Raw genomic sequence first — 10,903 nt, 5'->3', positions numbered from 1 at the left:
ATGGCAAGATTTAGAGACATGGTGGACCAAGAGATGTCTTGGACATTGTCAAGCCGCTCTACTAGATCTACTTCGGCACGATCAAATGCTTCAGCTTCGAGCAGACGAGGTCGACGCTCCAGACTTGGACTAGAGGGAGGGAGTACTTCAAGGTCAGGGGGATGCTATAAAGATATGGAGATAGTGAGCTCGCGGTCGGCACAGGATACAGGTGTGACTCCTCGCTCTTGTGGCGATTCTAGGGAGCATGGCTCAGGTGGATGCTATGGAGGCACGGACGCGGTGTCTCCGTCTCGTCGTTCTTTCTGGAGTTGCGTCACCTCCAGGATTTGTCACACCTATGGGGATGTCTACTCTAGTTACTCTAGCTTTTGCTCAGCCGTCTACAGGTGGCACCCCTATGGATGCTACTCCGATAGATACTACACCAGTCGGTACACCGAATGTATAGGGGTCTCCTGGATATGCACAGGAGCGTGGATGCATGTGGAAGAGGACCCATCTTAGGCATATCCTAGAGGGATATGCCTATCTTGTCAATTATAGGTCAGGAGTCATCATCATGAATGATGAGGAAAGGAGGGTGATGGCTCGCATGAGAGAGTTGCCCCAACAAGTTATTCGGCACAACGTCTTAGATCATTGGAAAAACATATCAAAGGAGAGCAAGGACTACATAGTAGCATCCTTGCATGAGGAGTTTCCAGTTCCAGCCACAGTAGATAGATTTTCTACGGGCTGGATGATGGACTGCATGCATGCATATATGTCACACAAACGATCGGATGCACACAAGGCACTCAAGAGTGGGGTTGCAAAGCCCGAGTGGCTAGACGCGGACGACTGGCGCCGACTGAGGGAGGAGGCTACAGATTCTCCAGGACGTTGGAATCAACAACGCGAGGCAGCGAGGGCACGACTAGAGGCTGGAGTGGTCCATCATCTTAGCAGTGGCGGCCACAGGACATATCTAGAGGACTTTATAAGTTTTTCTTCTGTTTTGCTTGCTTTTTTTTTTGCAATATCCTTTGTACTAACAATCATGTTTCTAACAGTTAGTATTTTGTTTTCTTTGTAGCACTCCATTATAAATCGCGATCCGACCGGCCTTGAGGCTCGACATGTAGAGAGGCACGGTCTCACTGCATTGATCAACCGATTGTATAGACGCGACAGCCCTGTAAGCCACTCATCTTTCTTGTTCGTAGTTACTATGTTTAATTAGAATGCATTATTGTATGGTGGATTGATGTGTAGTTGTTTCTTTTTTTGCAGAGTCCGTTCGATGCTCCTTTGTGGTGAGATGAGCTTTCGGATGGCGAGGATATGTAGCTCACCCTTAGATCCCTGGAGCTCACACACCCTTCTTTTTTGGTCGCATGATCTGTGTAGACATTTTCTATGTAGTAGTGATATCTTGTCATGATTGTACCAATGGCTTTCATTATGTGATCATGTATTTATTTCATGTATCAATGTTATGATTTCAGTACACTTTGTTTTTGTTTACACGAGCATTGTATGGCCCAAATAAAGCACATAGTGCTATATGTGGCTTGCTGCCCTGTCACAAAAAAAATATTCACTGTTACCATCGCTATTAGCATCGCAAATTTACCTACACGTGTCGTTATTTGCATCGTTATTAGCGTCGCAGAGCATCATTATTAGCAGCGCTGATAACAACTCTAGTAATGATTGTTCTATGGCATCGCCAATAACGACACTTTTTGTGACGACAGGGGTAAATTTTATTATTTATATTTTTGTCGCTTTTAACGTCAATATAAGGCCTATATATTGTAGTGATATGAGGATGTCATCACATAACAGTAGTAGCAAAATCACGATAAGAAGAATTTGTTGAGTCATTTCTTTTGTTAAAGACATTGGAAGTTCTTAGTTATTCTAAATTTGAATTTTTCCATATCTATAAGAACAACAAAGCAATGAGGCAATCAAATTGTTAAAAAGAGAGGGAGCGGAGTCAGGGGTGATGTAGAGAGTGGAGAGTGAAAAGCGTAGTATTGCAAAGGGTGATGATGATGAGAATGAGGAGGAAGATAAAAAATTGTGACTAGTGATAGTTCTTCAAAGAAAATATGATTAGTAAATTCATAAAGGTAGCTTCAAAATCACACTACAAGATATAGGCCTTATACCGACGTTTAAAGCAATGAAAATGCAAATAACAAAATTTGCGCCTGTCGTCACAAAAAGTGTCGTTATTGGCGATGCCATAGAACAGTCGATATTACCATCACTATCAGCGTCGGTATTGACGTTGCTATCAGCGTCGCAAATATCGACGCTGATAGTGACGATTTGCGACGCCTATAACGATGCCAATAACGATGCGAACAGTAAAATTTGCGACGCTAATAGCGACGGTAACAGGGGGAAAAAAATTTGTGGTGAGCCATACAAAATAGTTTCTGCACTACTGTATACAATGCGCTTGCAAACAAAAACAATGTATACTGAAATCATAAAATTGATACATGAAATAAATACATGATTGCATATAAAGCCATTGGTATAATCATGACAAGATATCACTAATATATAGAAAATGTCTACATAGATCAGGCGACTCAAAAATAAAGGTGTATGAGCTCCTGGGATGCAAGGGCGAGCTACAAATCCTCGTCCCCCGAAAGCTCGTCCCGCCGCAAAGGAGCATCGAACGGACTTTGCAGAAAAAGAAACAACACATCAGTCCACCATACAATAATACATTCAAATATCTCATGATAACTACGGACAAGAAAGATGAGTGACTTACACGGCCGCCGTATCTATAGAATCAGTCGATCAATGTAGTGAGACCGTGCTTCTCTGCATATCGAGTCTCCAGGCCAGTCGGATCGCGATTTGTAATGGAGTGCAGGAAAGAAAACAAAATGCTAATTGTTAGAAACATGATTATCAGTACAAAGAATATTTCAAAAAAATAAACAAGCAAAACAAAAGAAAAACTTACAAAGTCCTCCAAATATGTCCAGTGGCCGCCACTCCCAAGATGATGAACCACTCCGGCCTCGAGTCGTACATTTGCCGCCTCGCGCTCCTAACTCCAATGTCCTAGAGAATCTATAGCCTCCTCTCTCAGTCGGCTCCAGTCGTCTGCATCTATCCACTCGGGCTTTGCAGCGCCACTCTTGATTGCCTTGCATGCGTTGGATCATCTATATAACATGTATGCACGCATGCAATCCATCATCCAGCCCCCGTAGAGAATCTATCTACTGCGGTTGGCACCGGAAACTCCTCGTACAAGGATGCTACTATGTAGTCCTTGCTCCCCTCTGGCATGTTCTTTCAATGATCCAAGATGTTGTGCCGAAAAACTTGTTGACACAACTCTCTCATGCGAGCCATCACACAAGGAACTTTCAATCGATCCCCATATAGGAAAAAAAGAGAATTCCCCATGGAATTCCCTAGTTGAAAATACATATAAGTGGGAAAAGTAAAAACTAGGGAAAATGGGACATTTCCTAGTGAGAATAAGTAGGGAATCACATAAGACCTTTCCTATGTAGGAAATATTTCCTACATAGGAAAATACAAAATTTTCTATGTAGGGAATAATTCCTATATAGGAAATATTTCATATATAGGAAAAATTTTCTAGAGGTGATTCCCTAGGTACTCTCACTAGAAAATCTCTCATTTTTCCTATTTTTTACATTCCCTACTTATATGTACTTTCAACTAGGGAATTCCGTGGAAATTCTCTTTTTTCCTTATCACTTTATCTACTTTGCCCTTTCTCTTAGACATGCTAATATCAAACAAGAAATTGCACAATAAATTTTTAACTAGAAAATTATATAGAGAATGTCATCATTTCTAAGTAAAGATCAATAACATACATCTAACGATCAAAATAGATTAAACAAATTAAGATAGCAACATCTACTTCTAGCAACCAAAAGAAAAATGAAAATAATTTTAAAGGAGCATAGAACTAAAAACTAATTAAGCAACATGTGTGTCTTGATTGTTTTATCACTTAAATCTCCAATATGTTGCAAAGTAATAAATGTTTGTCTACCCTCTTCTCTAAATTTCAACATGGGTGGCCGATAGATATCATCATATGATGATATGCGTATCACTCCTATTGATACTCAAGTGATCAAATATCATTATTTAGTATAACCATTTCAAAAAATGACTCATTATCAACATAAGAAAGCTGGTAATACCTGATTCTTGGCTTGAAGAAGTGTTAAGGCAAGCAATCTCAATGTCTTCCTTTCTTGCATTGTCTCTTGTGTCATCTTTAGCAACTTGTTTACCTATATATACATAGAGTTAACCAAAGCTCACGATAATAAAAGGTTATGAAAAATTTCAATAACACAAAAGAAAGTAATTAGATATTTTGTATCAATTTGGGTCACCAAATTTGTACAAGTTTTTTATCCTTAAATTTGGTACCTGCATCTTGACTTGAAGAAACATTATTGCAAGTAACATCCTGATCTCCCTTTCTTACATCACCTCTTTTCCCACATTTTGTTGTTCTTTAATCTATATTTATATATATACACATAATTACTTAAAGTTTAAAAATAGGAATAACTATGAACATTTTAAATTAGACAAAGAGACTAATTAAAGCTAGTTAATCTCAAAATGAATCACCTAATAAAGCAAGATGTAAAATATGTACAAATTTTAATTTTCAAAGTTTAGTAGAAATAAAGACATATACCTCTATCGTGATTTGAAGAGACATTAGGGCCAATGACCTCCTTAGCTTTCATTGTTCCATTATCTCTTGTACCATCATTTGTGATTTTGTTACCTTTGTATACACATAATAAACCAAAGTTTAGAAACATAAGAGACATTTGTAAAACATCAAAAAATGCATTTGTAAAACATCAAAACATCAAAACACGCATACCTTTTTTGCCCTGTTCTTTACACCATCTGATAGTAAATTGAGCAGGTGAAAACAAGGAATTCATTGTTCATACTTTTATGGGCTCACCAACTTCTCCTTCTCGTTTGAAGCATCTTACAGACTTCCTGTTGAACAGTGCGCGAGGGAGACGAGGAACGAAGAAAGAGAGAAGATAAGAGAGACACGGGACACCAGAAGTGCATCAAGTGAGCACACATTAACTGCAACATCAACTCCTTAGCTAGAATAGATAAAACATCAAGTAGAATAAACATAAGCTTGAACACATGAATCAACTAAAAATAGACAAACAACAACTAGAAACAATGAAACATCAGCTAGAACAACTCAACAGCTGGAATAATAATGAAACATCAGATGGAACATTTCAACAGCTGGAATAAGAATGAAATGAAATATCATCCCATCAGCTCAAAACATTTCTTATAAACAAAGCGTGGAATAATTTCAACGCATTAGTTGTAATATAGATGAAATGATATGAAACGTAGCATGAAGAGCCAAAAATCAACTGGAAGAAAGAAACATTTAGAATAATCAAATGATGAACAAACTACCGACAATCATCAGCAAGAGCTCATCAATTTTCTTACTGTTGCTCAAAGCCCAAGCAAACATCTCAACAATCTGCTTCTGGGACTCTAGGAACATCTTTATACGCCTGGCCTCCAGATCATCACGAAATCGCTCAGACTCTCTCTGCATCTACAATTTCATCTCTTCTAATCTAAGAAAGCGCTCCCCCAAAGTGCGGATCATGGAGACCAATCTGAGAAAGTGCTCCCCCAAAGTGCTGTCAACTGGGGGCTGTTGATGCCGCAAGCTGGACTTTGAAGAAGTCCTATGGTTGAGGAATATGTCCATCTTGAAAGCCTTCGCGCCCTCATAGTCTATACTGCGGCTGCGCTTCTTGTGGAGAGATGTGTAAGAAGTATCATTGTCATCCAAAGACTGGTTGCGATACCAGCATTATCACTTATAGGACCATATGCATCTATGGCTAGACAGGTGGCAATGGTACAAAGCATTCCAAGAGCTACAACTGTGATCCCGTACGTGGCTACTAGGGTATGGCTGACATAGATGGCAACAGCAATAGCAAATATTGGAACAATTATAGACTTGTAGCCAAGTGTCAAACCAAAGATGACATTGATAGCAGCTCCTGTCCTGCAAGAATCAGCAACATCCTGGACTGGTCTGTATGTATTGCTGGTGAAATACTCTGTACCATAGCCAATTACCAACCCTGCCCAAAGCCCTACTCCAACACAAAAAAATAGTTTCCAGTTTTGAATCATCTTTGCACCACCATTAGGATCATATTTGTAAAGCGTGGATGGTAGTGCTAACCAACAAACAAAAGCTGCACTAAATGTCATTAAGATGGTGGATATCAGCAACTATCTCTTCAGTGTAGATTCAATATCCCTTAGATTTGAGATCTCGAACACATCAGTTGCGAACAAGGTTGTGATGAGGCACACCACAATGCCCATAGAGCTAATGAGTAGAGGGAAGCACATAGTAGTGAAGTCATGATTTGTGCCAAATGATGACATGGAAGCCACAACAAGAGCTACGCAAGAAGCTTCAGCAAAGGAACCAAACAAATCTGAACCCATTCCAGCAATATCTCCCACATTATCACCCACATTGTCAGCAATGATCACTGGATTTCGCGGATCATCCTCTGGGATATTCCTTTCTACTTTTCCAACAAGATCTGCTCCAACATCCGCAGTTTTGGTATAGATTCCACCTCCAACCCTTTCAAATAGAGCCACGGATAAGCATCCAAGCCCATAGCCAGTGATGGCCTCAAAAAGGCCCTCCCAATCATCCTTGTAATAAAGCTGGAACAGTTTTATAGTGATGTATAAAACTATGAGGCCATTAGCAGCAAGTGAGAAACCCATCACCGAACCTGATTGGAAGGCGATTTTGAATACTTTGCCTATCCCTTTTCTGGCTTCCAAAGTTGTGTGAGCATTCGCATATGTTGCGATCATCATGCCCAAAAATCCCGACACTATGGACGTCAAAGCTCTGTCAAAGCTCCCAATATAAATGCAACTGTAGTGAAAATTGCTGTAAAGAGAGCTGGGGCACATTCCTGCCTTGGATTGTATCTGCAAGGCTGGGGCTTAGTACTGAACCCCTTCACAGATCCTAGAAACAAGAAAATGACAGCAGCAAATATGCCCATGAAATAAACCAAATACTTGTACTTTGTCAGTAAAAACGATGTGGCTCCTATGGATATGGCTTGTTGAATTTCAGCGCATTTCCTAATAGCTACTGCATCTGATTCCTCATCCAATCTATCCTCCTTGTCACAATCTGATGATGCATTGACGATGTTGTGACTGTGGGTGTCGTTGTTGTCGAGGACGGTGTAGCCATTGCTGGCAGGCCTGGACTTGTGCTCGAAGGCCAAGAGACCGGTTGCGATAGCGATCTGGTGGTGGTTGGTCAGAATCATCTGCATCTTCATTAGTTAACAAGTTAGTTATGTTAGCCTGCTCTTTATCATTCTCAGTCTGTCATCTCCTGGTTGTGAGCTCCTGTCAGAGTCTGACAGGAGACAGAGGAGCTCTGTCAGTCCTTTAGTGGTTGTTTTCATCAGTCCACAGCCTGCGGGAGACACACAGCCATACTGGGCTGTTTTTGTGCAGTCGGCCCAGTTTTCTGGGCAGGTCGGACAGATCTGGCCAAAGTCGGCCAGATCTGGCTAGTCGGCCAAATCTGGCCAGGTCGGCCAGGTCGGCCAGGTCGGCCAGATTTGGCAGTTCGGCCAGTTTACTGGCCTGGGGGCTATATATAGCAGCCCCTAGTCATTCCAGCATTGTATTCTGCAAGTACAGCACTGTCTCCATCGTCTCCCGCTCCGGCATTGGTACTGCCATTGCTTCCAGTCTGTTCTGGTGCCCTCACTGACGCTCTGGGTTGCGTGCAGGGACTGCTCTGTCCATTTCAGTGTATTCAGCATTCATCTCAGTCAGTGCAGACTTTCTTCCTTCATTCCCTGCTTTCTCACTCCTCTCCTCTGTGTTCATGTTCTTATTCCGTTGCGCACTCTCACATGGTATCATTGCCTGATTGAGAGCACGGAGGACATACCTTCTGGAGAGATATACCTTACTGCTGCTACCATCTGATCAACAACTGCCCAGGCGACTTCTTCTGGAGGCTTTTCAGCCTGCGTTTTCTGTCTCACCCTCAGGTTGCTTCTATGAGGGCTACTTCTCCGCTTGAGTTGGTTCACACCGACCTTTGCGGACCTATGGGCACGGCCTCCCTTGGGAAGGCCAGGTATTTGATGCTGATTGTGGACGACTTTAGTCGTTATGTGTGGCCTTATTTCTTGGAGTCCAAGAGCTAGGCGTACTCCCGTTTATGTGAGTGGCAGGTGTTTATGGAGACCCAAACAACTTCCAAGGTTCATGGCATTCGAGCTGATCACAGTGGCGAGTTTACTTCTCACCTTTTCTCTCAGTTTTGCAGGGATCATGGTATTCGGGTGGAGTATTCCCATCCAAACACACCATCAGAGAATGGTGTGGTGGAGCGTGCGAATCGGACCATGGTGGAGATGGCCCGATCTATGCTGGAGAGGACTTCCCATGGTCGGCTCATGCAGAATTCAGGTGTTACTCACTTTCTTCTACAGAGGCTAAGTATCAGGCTCTATGTTCGACCACTATGGAGGCAGTTTGGCTCCGTCGCTTACTAGCGGAGATTGGCTTTTCCCAAACCAGACCTACGGAGCTGCGCGTAGATAACCAGAGTGCTCTTGCTCTGGCCAAGAACCCGATGTTTCATGCTCGCACGAAGCACATTGAGGTTCAGTATCACTGTGTTCGAGAGCGGATCGTGGATTCGGAGCTGGTGGTGGTCTATTGTCCTATGGCGGCCAATGCAACTGATCTCTTTACGAAGCCTTTGCCTCAGGCTTCTTTGCTTCATCACATGCGGTTCTTGGGTCTTCAGACCCTCCCAAGATCTGAGAGGGGGTGTTAGCCTGCTCTTTATCATTCCCAGTCTGTCATCTCCTGGTTGTGAGCTCCTGTCAGAGTCTGACAAGAGACAAAGGAGCTCTGTCAGTCCTTTAGTGGCTGTTTTCATCAGTCCACAGCCTGCGGGAGACACACAGCCCATACTGGGCTGTTTTTGTGCAGTCGGCCCAGTTTTCTGGGCAATTCGGCCAGATCTGGCCAAAGTCGGCCAGATCTGGCTGGTCGGCCAAATCTGGCCAGGTCGGCCAGATTTGGCAGGTCAGCCAGTTTACTGGCCTGGGGGCTATATATAGCAGCCCCCCAGTCATTCCAGCATTGTATTCTGTAGGTACAGCACTGTCTCTGTCATCTCCCGCTCCGGCATTGGTGCTGCCATTGCTTTCAGTCTGTTCTGGTGCCCTCACTGATGCTCAGGGCTGCGTGCAGGGACTGCTCTATCCATTTCAGTGTATTCAGCATTCATCTCAGTCAGTGCAGACTTTCTTCCTTCATTCCCTGCTTTCTCTCTCCTCTCCTCTATATTCGTGTTCTTCTTCCATTGCACACTCTCACAAGTTATACCATCTGCACCAGTAATTATAACCCACAAGTTAATTAACAAAATACTGCTAAGGCACAGAGTAAAACCGTCAGGAGCTACACTACATTCTTGCAAAGTTAAGATGTAGAATTGGAAAGGTAAGTAAATGCATCATTAATCTCTGCCCATTCCAAGTACATATTCATGTCTCCTTGTATGTCAAATGCCACTATCACTGTCACCGTCTCACTGTCTCATTATCTCACTGTCACTGTCTCCCTGCATCAGTACCAGGCTGCCACTGTCTCCCTGCATGTCAAATGCCTGCTAGTTGTCGCCCACAATCAAGAAATCAGTGAAAAAGCAATTGCCCTTCTCGTCATTGTACTCAAAGGCATATGCCATGATACTTTCTTCTATTAGCCCTGAGCTTCTGCCAACTTTTATTACCCTCCTCCCCACGATGCTGTTGATGTTTGCTTGCAAGTCAATAGTTATAACATCTCCCATCTCACCTACCCTTTTGATAGTAGTTGTGACTTTGGAGACATCAAAACTGCCCCGAATGGAATGAAAGCACCATCAGCTTGCACAAATGTCTCTGTCGCATGAGCAAACACCATCGAGTATCAATATTGTCATATCAAGAAACAGAAACCAGAATTCTTCTTTCAACTCACATAGAAGTTTATTAAATGGACAATACAGAATGCCTTAACAGCAGACAGCTCAAAAACAAGTAGCAAAGAGGGAAACCTGGATTCACACTTGTAAAAATGCCATACCACCGCTCATCTGTAATAAAAGACGTTGCCCTTTCCACTGCACTCAAATAAACACCATGTCCAACATTTGGAGGCAGTGGATGGAACATCTTCTGGTTGGGGTAGTCCAAATCAACCACAACGTGTCGATTTGTCAGAGACCCAACCTGCCGAGTCCCTGTCCTACTCTGTACTATGGCTCCAAGTGTACCAAATGTCTCCTGACCTGCAACCTGTGAAATTCACCAGAGAGAGAAACGTATCAGAATTGTCAAACTAGTAATGATGCAACAATTATTTACATATATTGCAACTAAAAATCTGCCAATCTTCACCTCTACAGTGTAAAAAACACCATCAATTGTTTAATTGATATATGATGAAGCATGTACACACTCTCAGCATTTCTCAAAGTTTATGGAAAGGAGGGAAAAAATGTGCGGAAAACATCTAATGACACCAAAAACACAGAAACACATGAGATTGTCATTTCTATTTTCTATACACAAATATGGACGTCATCATGTTGCAATTGAGTATATCGGCAAACAAAATGATGATAGATTCGAGAGTGATGCCCCTCGAATATCAATGTAGACATATCAATCTGCCACTAAACTGTACACTATCATAATGCATCAAATGCCCTCATTTGATA

At 42.3% G+C, this 10,903-nt stretch overlaps 1 long non-coding RNA gene and 1 pseudogene across 1 annotated transcript; both read right to left on the bottom strand.

The window, feature by feature from the left end:
• Positions 1-4,688: 4,688 nt before the first annotated feature.
• On the bottom strand, positions 4,689-10,309 carry LOC148040703 (uncharacterized). The gene is made up of 3 exons (XR_015688691.1): positions 10,238-10,309; positions 4,922-5,046; positions 4,689-4,819 (listed from the first exon to the last, which is right to left on the bottom strand). It is a non-coding gene; the product is annotated as an uncharacterized LOC148040703 (long non-coding RNA).
• On the bottom strand, positions 5,833-7,439 carry LOC148040704 (pyrophosphate-energized vacuolar membrane proton pump 1 pseudogene; annotated as a pseudogene).
• Positions 10,310-10,903: the final 594 nt, after the last annotated feature.

The sequence above is a fragment of the Lygodium microphyllum genome, chromosome 2 (assembly GCF_053477565.2).
Source record: "Lygodium microphyllum isolate KBCC chromosome 2, Lygodium_microphyllum_v1.1.10, whole genome shotgun sequence".
NCBI classification, from domain to species: domain Eukaryota; kingdom Viridiplantae; phylum Streptophyta; class Polypodiopsida; order Schizaeales; family Lygodiaceae; genus Lygodium; species Lygodium microphyllum.
This window is presented reverse-complemented; position numbering and strand designations above follow the sequence as displayed.